Below are 18,651 nucleotides of genomic sequence, written 5' to 3' on the forward strand. Positions count from 1 at the left end.
AGCAAATATCACAGTTAATGGTGAAACATTGAGTGTTTTCCCTCAGGAACTAGAAATGAGACAAGTATCCCTACTATTATTATTTTTATTCAACATGCCTAAAGACTCTAGGCAGTGCAAGAAAGCAATAAAAATGTTTTATAAGGGTAAATGTATTGGAACTATTATTATTACTGATGATACAATTGTGTGTACAGAAAACAAAAATCTATAAATTATTGGCATTAATAAATAAATTTAACAATATAACTAGCTATCAGATCGATATGTAAAAATAAATTGTGTCTTTCTATTCCAGGGCCAAAGAATTAGAAAACTAATTTTAAAAATTATATCATTTACAATAACATAAAAACATATCAAACACCTAGTAATCTAATAAAAGATGTGTAAGACCACCACAATGAAAACCTCAATAAATGTAGGGTTAGTCTATGTTTATGAACTAAACAATTCAATTTAATAAAGATATCCATTCTCTATAAATTAACCTATAAGTTCAGTGTAGTCCCATTTAAAATCCAAGCAGCTGTTCTGTGGGAATTCACAAGCTTGCTCTAAAATTTATGTGGAATTGCAAAGGGCCGAGAAGAACCAATACAATCTTAAAGATGAAGAAGAAAGTGGTTGAAGGACTTACTTTAATAGAAACCAGGTCTTGTTCTAGTTTTAGTAATTTAAAAAGCTGAGTGTTAGTACAAGGATAACTCCCCAACAGCAAAAAAAAAAAAACAAAAAAGGCAAATGGAATAGAAAGACCTTAGAAACAAGGTTTTGATCAATAGGAGAAAGATGATGTTTTAATAAATGTTGCTGGGCCAATTAGATATACATTTGGAAAAAGAAATCTTGACCCTTACTTTGTACCATAAAAAAATTCCAGGTAGATTGTAGATTGAATGTGAAAAGTAAACCAATTTTCTGGAAGACTGCATTTGAGAGTGTATCTATGACTTTGAGTAAACAAGGATAAACAGAACACAAGTTGCACTAACCACAAAATAAAGATTGATAAATTGGACTGCGTTAACATTAGGATCTTCTGTTCATCAAAAGACACACAAGTTGGAAAGGCAGTCACAGAATGGGAGATGTTTGCAGTACATACAGCAAAGAGTTCATTACCAAAATATAGAAAGCCTCATATCAATAAGAAAAAGACAGACAATTGACTAAAGACAGTGGAAACAAGACCTGAAAAAGAACTTCACGAATGAGAATATTCAATGTCTGCTAAATATACGAAGAGCAAATCAAGTCATTTTAGTGGTCTGGGATGTTTAATTAAAACCACAATGAAATATCCCTACACATCTGCCAGAAAGACTAACATTAAAAAGGCTGACAATACCAAGTGCAGCTGGGGATGTGAAACCACTGTCTCACATGCACCTGGTGGGAATCCAAACTGACATAATTACTTTGGAATACACATGTGCCTTGGGATCTAGCAACTCACTCCTGGATATATATCTAATAGAAATGCATATATACGTACACCAAAAGACATACAAAAGAATGCTATTGCTGCATTGTTTGTAATAGCTCAAAGCTGGAAACAACCCAAATGTCTTTCGACAGAAGAAAAGGCGTATGTGTGTATCATGACATATGCATGCAATTGAATAGAGGGGTGAAAAATGAATCAACTACAACTATGTGCTTCAACAGAAATAATTTCACAAACACACTGTACAATTCCATTTAAATAAAGTTCAAAAACAGTCAAATCTAAATGATGATGTTTAAATAAACATGTATTGTCTCTCCTGTGTGAGGTACCATGGAATAAATTACGGTTTTAGAAAACAGAATAACGTTAACCTTTGAGGAGAAGAAAGGGGCTCTAGGGAGGTTTCTGGGTTGCTGAGAGCGTTCTATCCCTTGATCTGAACTGTGGCTGCCGGGATGCCTTTACTTGAGATAATTTATCGAGCTTATTAATTGTGTACTTTTCTGCACGTAGCTCAAGCAGCAAACACTTGTTAAGCACCTAACATGTATATGTAGGATTGCATGGGCACTGTGGTCCCTCTTCTTTTCACCCCCTTGTTAACATCACCCGTGCTGGAGGGAGCTCATTATTACTAATTGGCTGAAGTGACAGTACAGTAAATGAATGCAGCAAGGCTCTGCAAGTCTATGCTGAGAGTGGAAGTAGGGCCCAGTTGGGCTAAGGCCAGATGTTCTTTTACTTTGATTGGCAGAGTTCACTTTAGTACTTCCCAGTTCATGACAGCTTTTCTCTGCCACATTTAAATTTCTAAAGATAATTGTGCTGCTAATGGCCAGGAGGCCCCTGCTCCAAAGCTTGAGTGACTCTCCTTGATTCAGGTATCTGACTGCCATCTGGACATGGCAGTTGGTAGAGAGCTAGAGGAAGAGCTTGCTGAGATCCCAGCTTGCTCGAGGGGGTAGGAGGCAGGGTCAAGTCTGAACTTGTGCAGAATTGTGCTCTGGCTGCACAGTAACAACAGTACTTATTTTCTCAACCATGAAGCTGTAAAAATGATCATACACCTGTGTGTATTTGAGTAGGAATTACGTGCATAATTAAATTGTTCATGAATCATCTGTGTGTGACAGTTTTGCCTATATCCAGATGGAAGTGTCCGTTATAAAGTAAAAGATTTAAAAACATGTTGATTTGTAGAGGTGGTGAAATTGTGAGCAAATTTTCTTTTAATATTGTTCCAATGTTTTGTGTTTGTAACCAGTAATAACACTAAACACAAACAAAAGAATGATTTTCATTGCATGCATACTCAGACAATAGAAAAAAGACCCTACTAAACCAACATTTTATACAAATTATTATACATATAGACATTTCTTAACTAATTTGGAAATTTTACCAGGGAACATGGTCAAATTTGAACGTGCCATTTGTGTATTTTCAGTGTCAGTAACAGAAAAATAACCTTCCATTTATAAATATGAAACTGAATTTAGATCAAATTTCAGAACTCATCATTCTGACAGTCTTAGATGTGAAAAGCTGGCATTCACTGCTGAAAATATTTCTTCAAGTTTGTTTAACATATGGCCTCCAGCTATTGAGAAGATTTTTGTTATTGCTATATCAAAGGTGGCTTCTGAGTTGACAAATGAATGTTTTAATCACAGTGTGGTCTAAACTTGGCCATTACACATATTGAATGAATTTGGTTAGTTTCTTTGTGAAGGAATATACTTACACTGAAGAATTTCAATGCATTTATTTCTTTCTAAGAAACTAATCTTTAATGAGCTTTACTATGGGCACTGCATATCAGAGTCTACAGGGGATTGCCAGCCGAGCAAATAGTGGCTTGGAATTAGGAACTCATTTTCTTACAAAAGTAGTACTATACACAGTGGTACGGTCTTAGGATAGTCCAAAATAGGAGATTTAACTCAGTATGTAGAGCTGTACTGCTTCAAATCCTAGGCTGATTCTTTATATCTGGGAGCAGAAAGTCCTTAGTGGAGGTAAGGAGGGTAAGTAGGGGCAGAGAAGAGAAAGGAGAAGAGCAGATGAGAAAGAGGAGAAAAGATAAAGGAGAAGACAGAGGAGGCAGAGGAGAGGGAAAAAAGAGAAGGTCAAAGAGGAAAAAAGAGAAAAATAACAAGGAAGTAAAGGAGGAAAAAAATGTTCTTCTTTTTCTTTCCTACAACAGGACTGTGCTCAGTGACATTTCCCTGGCAGCCTCTCCTATTTCTGCCTCCTCCACTTTCTGATGCCTCTGTCATAGCTTCTCAGGCCCCCAAGAGCTCCCAGGCTACTCTAAGCTCCCCATGGAGGTGCCACACTCAGAGTTGTTCACCCTCTGAAGATGTCTCATGCCCGTATATTATCATCTTCCTTTTTTTTTGGTGAAAGGTCTTGAAGTCACTGTTGATCTGAGTTAGGCGTAAAGAGCAAAGGCGTAAAGATCAAACAATCTCTAAGATGTGAATGATGAATAATCTCATATCTTCGAATGTTTGAATTTTTAAAAGAAAAACAGAGATTTTTTAATTGGTAGAACTATGAGTACCACTAAAAAAAAAGTGAAGTGGGACATTCTGACCTTTTGAGATTAGTGGTTAAGATTTTTGGTCAAGGCAAAACCCTACAGACAGGCTGACTGGCTTGTGACACTGCTTAGAATCTGCTGTGGTCACCTCCTGTAACTTGTTCTTCCTCTTCAATTTCTTCTCTATTTTCATTTTGGGACCCATAGACTCTCTAAAAGCTTTGCAGCAGAAGTGGGCACCTGCATACATTTGTCTTCGTAAGTTGGCCATTGGTGAGTTAGTGGGGACCTGTATATGTGCTCTACATTATTGGCTCCAATTTACAGATGAGGAAATTGAGGCATGCTGTGGTCTGAAAGAATGTGTCCCCCCAATATTCATATGTTAAAACTTAATCCTCGTTGTGTAGAAGTGGGGCCTTTGGGAGGAGGGCTCTGCCCTCATAAATGGAACTAATGTCCTCATATAATGGGAGCTTGTTTGCCCTTTCTGCCATGTGAAGACACAGCTACAAGGTACCATTTATGAGGAATGGGCCCTTATCCGACATCAAATCTGCTGGCACCTTGATCTTGGACTTGCCAGCCTTCAGAACTGTGAGCAATAAATTTCTATTGTTTATAGATTACCCAGTCTCAGGTATTTTTGTTATAGCAGCCCAAATGGACTAAGACAAGGCATTTAGCAACTAAAGCCATATCCTTTTTAGTACAAGGAATATATGCATCTGATTTTCTTTTCCTTTTTCTTTTTTTTTTTTTTGTGATGCAATCTGGCTCTGTCACCCAGGCTGGAGTACAGTGGCGTGATCTCAGCTCACTGCTCTGCCTCCCAAGTTTAAGCAATTCTTCCTGCCTCAGCCTCCTGAGTAGCTGGGATTACAGGTACCTGCCCCACCACACCCAGTTAATTTTTTCTTTTTTTTTTTTAAGTAGAGACAGGGTTTCACCATGTTGGCCAGACTTGTCTTGAACTCCTGACCTCAAGTGATCCACCCACCTCGGCCTCCCAAAGTGCTGGGATTACAGGCATGAACCACCATGCCCAGCCTGCATGTGATTTTTATAGTGCTGTAGGCCTGCACTGTCTGATATGGCAGCCATTCGCCACATGTGGCTATTAAGTACTTGATATGGCGCTAGTATGACTGAGGAACTGAGCTTTTGATTTTATTTAATTTTACTTAATTTAAATTTAAAAACTGATAGGCAGTTTGTTTATTGAAAAACTTTAAGTACGTTTGAAATAATGCAGGTATATGAATCAACTTTTTAAACTTTAAGTTTTATGAAATCTAAATATAGATCAAGTATTTCAGTGAAAATTTAGTGTTTGCAGGCTGGACACCCTCTGCTCCAGCTGAAGACAACTCTGAGAGGCCATGTCAGTGTCAAGCTTCCTGCTGGGGTCCCTGAAGCCTTCGCTGATTCTGCACCACAGTCCATATTCTCCTTTGGCCCAATCCTGCATCATTCCCTTTCTTTCCAAAAGTGTTGAGTCCAAGAGTTTTCTTTAATAAACCTCTGCCCCCTAATATTCATCTCAGAGTATGTTTCCTGGAAAACTCAACTTGCTATAGTACATTTATTTTTAAATAATATAATTTATTTATATTTAAGGTCTGGGACCTTAAATATCTGGTATATCAAAGGTCCACATTATTGGGATATCATGGTCAGTAAGGAAGCAACTGAATGGGTGCCCACTGTGTGACTGATCTTTAACTGAGGGCTGTGAGTAGCCGTGAAGGAAGAATCGCTGGGGGATGGCTGAACCAGATGAACTCTAAGGTCTGCCTCTGAGCCTCTACAAATACATTTTTATCTATAAAATGGTAGCTTGTTCCCAGTGCTCAGGGACTGGACTTGAAACTGAAGAATGGTAGACATCATTTTTTGGGTGTCTGTGGCTGGGGGAAAAGGGAAACATGTTTAGCAAATACTGAAAACTGAACATAAGTCAAACAGGGCTCAATGCTCTGGCATCAGACAGATGTTCTGAAGGCACAGAAGCTTCACATGTGGTAGCCCTGAAGGACCTTGGGGAAGATAAATCCTCATACTGGGCAGAGTTTTTAACAGAACATCTCACTGCCCATTTGCTTGGAAAAAGAGTGTCCTGAGGAAAGAGTGTACGCTGCTTTCTGGGCAGTACACAATAGTTTAGCCCATGGATAGTGGCATGAAAGAAGCAAAACTGGAGGGCAGGAGAGCAGGAAATTTAGAGAAGAACTATGCATTGGCTTCTTAGAACAAACAAAGTGTGAGAATATTTGTGTTCCACAAGGCTGCTCACCAAAGGCTCCTTGTTACAAAGGGGGTTCTCAAAAATCAGATAAACAGAAGCACTTCTCATTTGCAAAGGTTCCCAGTTCCCAGTGTGGCAGTACAACCCTGAATCTCCTATATGGCACAGAGAGGGTCAGACAGGAACCATGTGGCAGGTTGGTTGTTTCTGATACTTTTTTGTTTGCTAGTTTTAATTGTACATATTGATGGGATACATAGTGATGTTTCAATACAAACAATATAGAGCGATCAGATTAGGGTAAGCAGCATATCTATCATCTCAAACATTTATCATGTATTTGTGTTGGGAACATTCAAATCTTTTCTTTTAGCTATTTGAAAATATATGCTAAACTCCCGTTAACTGCAGCTGCCCTACAGTGTTATAGGACACCAGCACTTATTTTTTCTATCTAGCTCTACATTTTATATTCTTTAACCAATATCTATCCTCCCAACCCCCTCACCTTCCCAGCCTCTAGTAACTCATATTCTACTCTCTACTTCTATGAGACTGACTTTTTTTAGCTTCCACATATGAGAACATGGGGTGTTTAACGTTCTGTTCCTGGCATATTTCACTTAACATAAAGTCCTCCAGCTCCATCTATGTTGCCATGAATGATAGGATTTCATTCTTTTTTTTTTTTTTATAACTGAATAGTACTTCATTTTGTATATACACCACATTTCCTTTATCCGTTCATCTGTTAATGTACACTTACATTGATTCCATATCTTGACAATTGTGAATAGTGCTGCAATAAACATGGGGATACAGATACCCCTTTGATATACTGATTTCCTTTCCTTTAGATATATACCCAGTAGTGGGATTGCTGGAGCGTGTGGTAGTTCCATTTGTGTTTTTTGGAAGAAGCTCCATACTGTTCTCCTAAATGGCTGTGCTAGTTTATATTCCCACCAACAGCATATAAGAGTTCCCTTTCTCCATGTCCTCACCAGCATTTGTAACTTTTTGTCTTTTTGTTAATAGCCATTCTAACTGGGGTGAGATGGTATCTCATTGTAGTACTGATTTACATTTCCCCAATGATTAGTGATGTTGAGCATTTATATATATGTTTGTTGGACATTTGTAGGTCTTCAGAGAAATATCTATTCAGTTCATTTGCCTGTTTTAAAAGTTGGGTTATTTGCTTTGTTAGCTGTTGTTTGAGTTTTTATATATTCTGAACATTAATTCCTTCTTGGATGAATGGTTTGCAGATATTTTCTCCCATTCTGTAGTTTGACTTTTCATTCTATTTATTGTTTCCCTTGCTGTGCAGAATATGTTTTGTTTGATAGAATCCCATTTGCCTATTTTGGATTCTTTCTATCATATGGAAGGCAGTAATTTATCCTCACTAAAATAGATTTTTATTTTAAGTTTAGATTTATTTTCCTATCTACAATATGCCTATTACCATTACCAGCTGAGGAGCAGGAAGGGTCACTTGACCTGTGTTCAGTTGTAGAAATAAAGATCACAAGATTTACCCAAATTTCTTTTCTTGCTACACTGTACATATTAAAGAGCCATTTAAAATCATGTATCTATATGGTTTTACATCTGCTATAAATATATATATATATAATATATTTATTCCCTTCCTCTCTCTTTATCTCACTATGGTATATAAACATATGCTATATACATTTATACATATGCCAGGCATGGTGGTTCACACCTGTAATCCCAGCACTTTGGGAGGCTGAGGCGGGCAGATCATGAGGTCAGGAGATCGAGACCGTCCTGGCTAACACGGTGAAACCCCATCTCTACTAAAAATACAAAAAAAAGTAGCTGGGTGTGGTGGTGGGCGCCTGTAGTCCCAGCTATTCGGGAAGCTGAGGCAGGAGAATGGCATGAACCTGGAAGACAGAGCTTGCAGTGAACCGAGATCACACCACTGCACTCCAGCCTGGGCGATAGAGCAAGATTCTGTCTCAAAAACAACAACAACAACAACAGCAAAAAAAACCCCAAACAAACAATGTTAGCAGTCACAGCTGGGCGTGGTGGCTCATGCCTATAATTCCATTGCTTTGGGAGGCCTAGAAAGGTGGATTGCTTGAGGTCAGGAGTTTGAGGCCAGCTTGGGCAACATGGCAAAACCCCATCTCTACTAAAAATACAAAAAATTAGCCAGGTGTGGTGATGCATGCTTGTAATTCCAGCTATTTGGGAGGGTGAGGCATGAGAATTGCTTGAACCAGGAAGTCAGAGGTTGCAGTGAGCTGAGATTGTGCCACTGCACTCCGGCCTGGCAGCCTGGCAGTGACAGAGTGAGACACGATCTCAAAAACCAAACAAAAAACAAAAACCGAAACAACAACAACAACAACAAAAACAAGAAGCACCCAAAATGTTAGTAGTCATAGTCTCACTTTCTAAATTTTTTTCTTTTTTTCTTATGGTCTGTTTTCTCCACTTACGTTTTGTGGATACAGCATCTTTTCATAACTCTCTGGAAGTCTGAGGTTTTTTTTCACTTTAATTCTTTTCTGTTCTTTATTTTTCTTTCAAGGCCATTTTATTTTATTTTTTTCTCTTGGTGTTTTCATTTCACAGTTTGGACTCAACGGTTTGGCGATCTTGGATATTTAAGAATGAGATGATAGGTCGCCAAGGAGTCCTGCATTGGGGGTTGTGGTGGGGGAGGGGCTGGTTACTGTGAGTGGGAAGGCAGTCACTCACTTTTTGGAGCATCTTTCAATGTCAGATTGAGAAGGATTTACTGTGGCAAACAGTAACCCCATGCTACAGGCCCTAGTTCTTCTCAGAAAGTCCATTCATGTTTCTTGCAGAGACAGAATTTCAGGTTTATTTTAGGCTTTTTCCTGCCCTGGGCTGGGATCTAAATACCTGGGTACTAGCATTTTGTAAGCAGGGATGTTAGGGGAAACCTCAGGGGATTGTTCCATACACAGACTTTCAACCACCGACCCCATCTCCACTCTCATATCTCATGCCCGCCTTCCATTGCCTTTACCTTCTCAGCAGCCTCTTCTGCTCAGCTCCTAGTTAACACTCCTCCATCTGCTTTGAGTCTTACAGAAGGATTTTAAAATCTTAAGTCTCCTGATAGGGCTCTCTTGGATTATTTGCAGAGACAGGAGATTAAACCCAAGGGCTGAGCCTGTCGCTTTCAACTAGAAGCCCTAGAGCCTCTGGGTTTTAAATGACTCTTTAATATGCTCAAAGTTTAGAGTCAGTGTGACCCATGACAGTATTCCCTAGACCAGTGCAATGTCCCCTGATTTATAGTAATGTTTCCAGTTGGTCTTCACGACCCTGGAGTCACAGGGGAGTCTGGAATGAATAGAGCTGGAGAAGACATCTGAAAGGCTTCACTGCATAGGAAACACGATCACAAGGGCAAAAAGACCCTCTACTATTTGTCAGAAAGCTAATGGAGAGGTAGTCCAGGCTGGGATAAGGCTCAGGTTAGGGCTTGGAGGAGAAAACAGGTGAGAGGCTCTAGGAACAGCAATGTCTGCTACGCTGTTGCTCAGAGCCTGAGTTGGTAGTAGGGGGAGATGAGAGATCAGCTATGTCAGCGGCCGGTGGGGCGGCCAGCGGTGGGGCTTGAAGAGTCTATAAGGTGATGTAAGCTATCAGTTCCAGAAGAAATCTGTGCAAAAGTCCTGCTGATGAGGGTAAGTTTGAAGCCAGAAAATAACATTGTCAGCAGTGTCACCGGCACATACAAAGGACAGTGATAGATTGCACAGCCCCCCTCTCACATTTCTTGGCTAATGGAAGCCACAGCTTGCCCATTAGTTTCAACTTCCTTCCCCAAAGACTTTCCGCTGGAACTTGCAAAATGTACATTTTACCTCTTTGTCCTTCCCTCCCCAGCCTGCTAGCAGAGATGAATAAGGCTGAAGAGGCAAGTCCCTGGAGAGAAAGGAAGAGATGAGAGAGACCCCCGAGTTGTGTGATCAGCTCCAGCACACTGGAGACTGGGCCATTTCACAAGGTGCCACTCAATCTCGTTTTTTGATGGGGCGTAGGTCGGGGGTAGGCATTAGGCTCACTGAGAGGTTCCCTTAAAGCGGTGGTGTGCTGTTTCTCCATTGCCTCTCCTCCAGCACAGGGAAATCACACAGCAAAAGTACACCAGGCTCTGGGGAAGGGCCCCAGACCTCGCTGGTTCACAGCTGTGCTGAGCATGTCTTTCCCATGGGCCTCTGAGGCGCTCCTTGTGAAGGCAGAAGTGGGTTTTGCCCTGCAGAGCAAAGGAATTCTATTTGCTCCATGAGGTTTACACAGTTGCTTTTTTCTTTTTCTCTTCCACTCCTCCCTTGAGAAAATTAGCTAGAACAGGTGCCTTTTTCTCCTTGCTGACTCCTTGCAGCAACCAACACCATTCAAAATCTCTCAGAATGTGCTGAGAGTATTTGTAATACCCTTAACTGTGGCTAAATTTAAGCTTTACCCGTGCCCTGTGTCTCTGACTCTGAGTCTCAGTTTGTGCCTCTCCTTGTCTGTGTCTCTATTTGTGTCTCTGTCTCTCTATTTCTCTGTTTCTGTCACTGTCTCTCTTTCTCTGTCTCTGCTTTTCTGTTTCTTCCTCTATCTCTCTCCCTCCCTCTGTATGTCTCCCTCTCTGTCTCTCTCTTTCTCTGTTTCTGTCTCCCTCCCTCTTTCCCATACACCTGATCAGCAGTGCCAGGGCTCTCACCACCCTCTGCCTTTAAGAAAGCAGCCTGAGTCATACTCATCCTGTGCTCAGCAACTGGACATCATGCCTACTCCCCCAGAAAGCACAAAAAGTTTCCAAATCCACTTGGTCCCCTCAATAAAAATACTTCATCAATGCTTTCCCCTGGCCAGAGGGAGCCGTGTCTGTGCAGAAGCCCCTGAACAGGTGAACCATCACTCATTTATGAAAATGAAAGATTCATGAGAAACTCCTCTGGGTTGCCAGCAGAGTTTATGCAGGTTCTGATCTACTTTAATTTAATTAAGCTGTGTTTATTTAATCAGCCCAGAGATATGTATCCTCAGGCAGGAATTTGATGACTGCTTCTGAACCGTGTTTTTGTCTGTGGGAGGACAAGGGCTGTGACCTACTTGGTATTTTTGAAGGATTGGGGGCCCAAGAGGCAGGCTAGCATTGAGGCTCAGACTGGACCCTGCAGGGACACTGCATTCAGCAGCTGTGCATGCGATTGTGTGTGCCTGTGTGAGTGTGAGTGTGTGTGTGCATGTGTGAATGTGTGTGCCTGTGTGAATGTAGACACATATGTGTGCAGGTGCAAGTATGTGTGTGTGCACGTGTCCAGGCACCCTGTGGCGAGTGTGCATGGGCAGAGCTCTTTTTGCTCAGTGCCCCGGGACCTTGGGGCAGGACTGTCAGGGAAGCCCGACCTGCCAGTAGTCTGTGTTCTCAGCCACCACAGAAGAAAAGCATTAGAGAAACAAGATCATACTGAGGCTTGAGGACAGTGTTGTTCAAATTGTGCTCCATAAATCTCCATGGATGCTGGTTAAGCACACTGTTGCCCAGGTTCCACACCAAGGCTTGCTGAATCACACTATAAATAACCTCAGGAGTGTTTGCATTTTAAGCATGGAGGCGGGACAGGCAGAGGACAGTGACTGAGACCCATTTAGTGGGAATCATGATGCTGGTAGTGGGCATGGGTGTCTAAGCCTCACACCTGGGTCTGGGCAGTGATCAGTGTGAGCTGCGCAGCCGAGTCATTTATGGGTGGGGCGGAGCCAGGGTCCAGGCAGGAAAGTGGTGCATTATCAGTTTATCAGTTTTCAAAGAGGTAGAATAAGAGGGAAGGGCTTCCTTGTGGCCTGAGGAGCAAGACCAATGATCTTCAGCTGGCAAGGAAGCCGGCTAGGATCCCACAGGAGAAGCCCTGGAGAGCAACCTCAGGCTGGTCCCAGAGTGGCCAGAGATGTGTGAACAGACTGGCCAAGTAGCATAATTCTGGGGCTAATTCAAGGAGCACAGCTGATCTGCTGTTATAGCCTGTGTGGGGTGAGGGAGGGATTGTGATCCTCAGGGTCTAATGAAGGCTAGACTGTGGCAAGCAGTAGGAGAGAGCAGACGTTAGAGATCCTTCAAAAGAATAATGAGATTTGGTGATTTTTTTTTTTTTTTAAAGAAAATTGGAATGAAAGGAAAGAGAAGAAACTTCCAAATTCAGGAAAAACATATACATACTTGGGTCTAGCACTGTGAGAATCAGTTTTGGAAAGCTGATGACATTTGGAAATACCTGGCCACCCCTTCCCGAGCTCTCTGATTCCTCTGCTTTTTCAGCTTTGTTCGTCTCTCCTTAAGAGAGCATATCCACTAATACAATTAGAAAAACAGAGACTATCCTGTTTATGCTGTTGATTTCAGTTCTTATCTTCCAGTAGAAGAGAAGTTCTTTATGTCTCGAAACGTCTCCTGGTCAACTTCACCTTGGTAGTTCTCCATAATCTGAAACTTAACGTGATGCAAATCACATCACATCATCTTTCTTGTATTGTAGCCTGGGCAAGCTCTGTGGTAAGGTCTTCTTCAGTGCCTTAGGTCCATGAGCTGATGGGGGACATGAAGGGCTGGGAATGAACAGGAACCCAAGGGACAACTGCAGCCAATTTTTAGGGTCCCGGGAAAGAGCCTTCAAAAGGGGTGACAGACTTAGGCCTCTTCTTATCACATAAGATTATGTTCAATGTAAGTGATGATACAAATCACCAATAATACTGTGGTGTGTGTGTGTGTGTTTGTGCATGTGTATGTGTTAGAAACAAACAAGGAACTCAGAAACTCTTTTCCAGAATTAATCATGCTGAAAAAATAAATGAGCCCCCATTTTCAGCTAGCATCAGTTGACAATTGTGGCAGACAGCCTCCAAGATGATCTGCAGATTCCTGGCCTCTTGGCATTGATACACCTGTAGAGTTCCCTCCCACATTGAACAGGGTTGAGGATATTGAAGAAATGGCGGTGTGTGACATCTGAGCCTAGGTCACAAAAGACACTGTAGCTTCTGCCTTGCTCTCTTAGATCACTCATTCTAGGAGAGACCTTGGGAGAAGAAGTCATGAGGACAGTCAACTAGCTCTTTGAAGAGGTCCACATAGTGGGAAACTGAGGCCTCCTGCCAACAGCCTTGTGAATGAATCATCTTGGAAGTGGATCCTCCAGCCCCTGTAAAACCTTCAGATGACCACACATCTGACTGACATTTTGACCTCAATGTTATGAAAACTCTTGAGGCAGAAGCACCCACCTAAACCAATCCTGTATTCTTCACCTACAGAAACTATGAGGTACTAATACATGCTTATTGTTTTAAGCTGCTAAGTTTTAGAACAATTTGTTATGCAACAATAGGTAACTAATGAAACAATACTAACAATAACTTGATATACACCCATAAATATGATATCCAGACAAAATCAGAAAGTGTTTATGTATGCACTGCATTGTTGTGTTTCTTTATAGAACAAAAGGAATCCTGTGTTTTTCAGATCCTTTTCTCAAGTCATTGCCAGTGATACAGGGCCCATGAGCCCTGAAATTGGGGCTCAGCCTGGGATGGTTCTTGGCTTCACCCAGGAAAGTATTCAAGGGTAGGCCAGTGGTGCCAGATAGCAACTTTTATTGAAGAGGCCATGTATGGCAGCAGAGGCACTGGTCCTTGTGGAGTAGGGATACCCCATATGCAGTGTGCCCAGAGTAGCAGCTCAGAGGCAGTTCTTCAGTCATATTTATACCCAATTTTAATTACATGCAAATTAAGGGGAAAGTTACTCAGAAATTTCTAGAAAAGGAGTGATAACTTCCAGGTCATTGCCATGGAAAGGGGCAGTAATTTCTGCATATTGCCATGGCAATAGTAAACTGACATGGCACTGGTGGGCACGTCTTACGGGAAGGTGCTTTTGCCTCTTTCCTGTTTCAGCTAGTCTTCAATCTGGTCTGGAGTTCAAGCCCTGCCTCTGGAGTCATGTCCCACCTCCTACTTCACCAGTACCTTCCCTCTCCTCCTGATTAGTGTGAGGATAGCTCATTTCAGAGTCTACACCACTGGGAGGGCAGAGGAAATGTGCCAGATTAACTATTTATTGTTTTGTAATATGATGTAGCCAAATGCTTTCACTCTACGATGTCCCCCAGCCAAACTCCTCAGATTAGTCAATTAGGATTCATCCATGCACCAAGAAGGTGAGTCTATTTTTTTTTTTGCTTTCTTTTGCAGAATAACTCTGATATTAATGGAGAAGAGTAGCAGAAAGTGTGCTAGGACCTGTTAGCACACTTTCTGCTAGCATATCTGTTTTTTTATAAAAAACATATTGTCTTACACTTAACATTTTCATTTATATTAGTTCTATAATTCCTCCCCAAAATATTATTAAGCAGGTATAATTAGCTCCATTTTTTGGATGAAGAAACTGACCAGAACTTGAACATAGTCTAATTTAATACTTTTCTCTCTAAATCTACACTGTCCAAAATGATAGTCACTAGGCACATGTGGCTAGTAAGCATGTGGACTTACAGCACACTTAAGCACTTGAACTTACATGTTGCTCATAAGCACTTGAATTTACATGTGGCTAGTAAGCACTGGAAATGTACTGAATTGACATGTGCTATAAATAGTATAAAACCCACATAAGATTTCAAAGACAGTATGAGAAAAATAACGTCAAATGTTTTGTTAAATTTTACACTGATTACACATTGAAATGATATTTTGAATGTTTTCCTATTGTTAAAATTGACTTCACCTGTTTCTTTTTACTTAAATTTTTTAAAATTGTAAATTATTGTGAGTACATGACAGTTCTTTTTACTTTTAAATGTGATATGGTTACTATAAAACGTGAAATTATATGTATGGCTTGCATTTGTGCCCCAGGTTATATTTCTACTGGACAGAACTGCTCTAAACCAAGGCTGATATTTCCAGACTCACAACCTCAAGTTACCCCAAGACAGCCCTCATATCATCCCAGGGCCGCTAGGAGGGGAGAAAAAAATATAACAGATTGTATCATTGATAACCCCCTGTTTTTCATGTTTTGATATTTCATCATGAAAGGGAAGAAACTGAGCACCCTGGTGGTGCTGGGGCAGAAGGATCAGATGCTATCCAATATCCCGGTGAATTTCTTTGAAGTGTAATCTTGTGTCACAAGACCTTTCCAAACTTATTCAGGTGTACAAAGTACTAAGGAAAAGTTCAGACCCCTGAGCCAGAAAACTTCATTTTCCACATTAAGATCAAAGGAGTGCGCGGGAGAGATGTAGCACCCCAGTACTGGGCGGTCTGTTATAACAGGGTCAGAGAGAGGACCAGAAAGGGATGAGAAAAGCAAAAGACTGCCCAGAAAGTCAGTCAATGAAAACAAGTGACTCGTGTATACTTTCATGTATTCATTAATGTAGCAAATATCCACTTATTGTCTTGTTACTCATTGCTTAATGTGTCCTCTTATTTACAGGCACTGCTCCAAATTCTAGGGATACAGTGGTGATCAAGGATCAAGGTTTCTGCCCTCTTAGAATTTGTTTTCTAGAAGCAACAGAGAATAATATACAATGAATAAGTAAATATGATAACTTCAGATTCTACTAGTTAGATTATAGGTTGGCTGCTATAACACAGAGACCCAAATAGCAATGACTTAAGCAAGAGAGAACTTCATTTCTTTCTCATGCATAATAACAATTGCGAGTGAGGAGTCTAGGGTGGGATGAGCACTCCTATAGTGTCAGAGACCCAGGTTCCTTCTATCTTGCTGACCTGTCAGTACTGGATCTGTGGTCATCTATAAGATCACCATCTCCTCAGGCAAGCAGGAAGGGAAAGAGAAAGTGAAGGCCAGTCCTCTTCCTTTTAAGAATATGACCTAGAAGGTGCGCACATTGTTTAATTCACATCCCATTGGCCAGTACTTAGTCATATGACCATCCTAGAATCTAGCAAGGTAGTCTGGGAAATGTAGTCTTCATACTGAGTGACTTGTAGTTAGCTTAAAAACTGTTTTACATTTTTTTCTTTAAACAAAAACAATGTTTTTCTTTAAATGAAGGAAGAAGAGGACAGATATTGAGGGGCAACTAATAGTATCAGCACAATGGTGAGCTGCACAACTGCTACATTCACAATGTCAATAGTAGGACTGTATTGCTGGAAAGACCAGGCTCTGACAATCCTTGGATAAATCACACAGGATTGACTTATGCAAGGATAGAGAAGGATATCAGCACTGTCAGGACTCATGGCAGAGAGATCAGCATCATTTTCTAGGACATAAAAAGGTGAACACAAAATCCTTTCCAAGAGAAAATCCAGTTGCACATGAAAATATGTGAAAGCATAGAGGTCACATTAAATTATCAGGAAGCCTAACTCTTCCCCGCTGGACCCAGGACCTATCCTGTAGAGACAAAATATGAATGAAAGAGAGTTGGAGAAGGGGGTGTCAGGTGACTTATTAGCAAGTATGTACAAGGATGGTGTCTCTAGGGAACTAATACTTGAATAGAGACCTGAAGGGTTAGACAGAGTTCCTTATATAAAGCTTTCCAGGAATAGGGAAATGAGAGGAGGGAAAAAAAGGAGAAGATGAGAAAAGGAAGGCAGCTCTTACATTTAGCACTGGAGGGACATCTTTATCAGATAAAATGGCAGAATCTGCCTCCTTCAGGTATTCCTTAATGTTTGCCTCTGGCAACTTTCCATACAAATTTCCCCAAACCAGTGCTGATAAAAGAGCTTGGCGTCAGTTTTCCCTGAGCTCAGAGTCCTGTCCTTCCCTTTCACTCATTTTCCTTGTCTGTTTACCCAGGATGCCCCACCCTGCTCTTCTCCCAGGGTTGTTGTGAGATCAGATGCAAGAGGAGGTATGAGGGTGGCTGTCATGTGCATCGCTGCGTTCTGGGGCAGGGAGGCACAGCACCTGGCATCCAGTGGGACTCAGTACTGTTATTTCTATTATGATGGTTGCAGTTGGTTGATTTCCTCAATTTCCAGGCCTTCAGTACAGATTCAATTATGATTTTGAAATGCTTTTTTTTCTATCATACTAATTAACGATGGTTTGTTTTTTCTTGTCAAAGCAGGTGCTTGGATATTTTTAGAAGATTTCCCTTTGTCAAAGATTCCGTGACTTGGTGTGGAGTGGTGTGAGCTGTGCCCAGTGGAACATTTAGGTCATTGGTTGGGTGAGAACTCTGTTCTCTGCACCCTTGTAGAATGTACATATAAATATGACTTTAAATAAAAGTCAGCATTTTCTGAATTTCTTTTTGTGCCAACCCAGACATACCCCTTTTAAAAATTATGGCTGGTTATTAAACTGTTTGTTTTGTTTCTCCATCTGTGCCATGTGCTTTCCCCAGATAGCTTGTAGAACTTTGCTTAGCACAGGGGCTTTGGAACCATTTTGCATGGTTCCACTTTCACTCTGGGAAGATGGGGAGTTGTGGAAGGAGTTTGGACAGAAGACTTATTTAACTCTGGTTTCATCTTGGTTTCAATTATCTACAACTCATTCATATCCACCCACCCATCCATGCCTTCCCACTCATTCTTCCACTGAGCATCTTCTATATACCAAGTTTCACAGCAGTATGAGGGTTTGCAAGCACAGAGATGAAAAAGAGAGTCTATGCCCATGAGGACCTTGAAGTCCAATAATGTGGTCTTATATAGAAGAGTGTTAGATGCTATGAGAAAGGAACGCATGAGAAGGATGAGAGCTCAGAGGACAGCCCCTCTTCTAGGATTGAAGGTTCAGGGAAGTCTTCCTATAGATGAGACTGAACGGAATCCTGAAGGATATAGGGGGTCAGAGAAGGCTTAACAAGTAGAGGAAACTGCAAGTACAGAGACATATTGGGGTGGAGAGTTTGGCATGGTATGGGAACTGCAATCCATTTTAGTACAGTCAGATCATAGCATGCAGGATGGGGGTGGAGGGTGAAAAAAAATGATGCCAGAAAGGTGAGCAGGGGCAGGATCGTCAAAAGTCCTAGGAGCCGTGGTAATGAGTTTGAACCAAGGGGAAATCCTCTAAGATAATTTAGAGCAGGAGAGTGATGAGCAGATTTGTAGTTTTTGAAAGCTTCTTCCAGCTTCAGGGTGGAGGCTGGACTGAAGGAGGTCAGACTCATTGAGGGAAATGGGATCAGTCGGTGGCTGTCACAGTGATGGTAGGACACAATGGTGAAGACCCAGCATTAGGTAGTGGTCGTGAAAGAGAGAAGGAGACGGTTCAAGACATGCCCGAGGAGTGGAATGAATAGGGCTTGTTGCTAGATGGAATGTGGAAGTGAGGGAGGAGGAGGCTTCCGTGTCTGAGTGACAAGGGTGTCACTA

General features: G+C 41.3%; 1 long non-coding RNA gene across 2 annotated transcripts in view; it reads left to right on the forward strand.

Annotated features, from left to right (window-relative positions):
- The window catches only part of LOC108541135 (uncharacterized), a 68,479-nt gene extending 50,912 nt beyond the window's left edge, over positions 1-17,567 (forward strand). The window contains exons 2-6 of one of the 2 annotated variants that reach the window (XR_001888870.1): positions 10,156-10,276; positions 13,320-13,585; positions 15,770-15,874; positions 16,361-16,589; positions 17,394-17,567. This is a non-coding gene — a long non-coding RNA (uncharacterized LOC108541135). The remainder of the gene's footprint in view (positions 1-10,155; positions 10,277-13,319; positions 13,586-15,769; positions 15,875-16,360; positions 16,590-17,393) is intronic. The other variant, XR_001888871.1, reaches the window with a different exon arrangement.
- Positions 17,568-18,651: the final 1,084 nt, after the last annotated feature.

The sequence above is a fragment of the Rhinopithecus bieti genome, unplaced genomic scaffold (assembly GCF_001698545.2).
Source record: "Rhinopithecus bieti isolate Rb0 unplaced genomic scaffold, ASM169854v2 scaffold_18354, whole genome shotgun sequence".
In the NCBI taxonomy this organism is placed as follows: domain Eukaryota; kingdom Metazoa; phylum Chordata; class Mammalia; order Primates; family Cercopithecidae; genus Rhinopithecus; species Rhinopithecus bieti.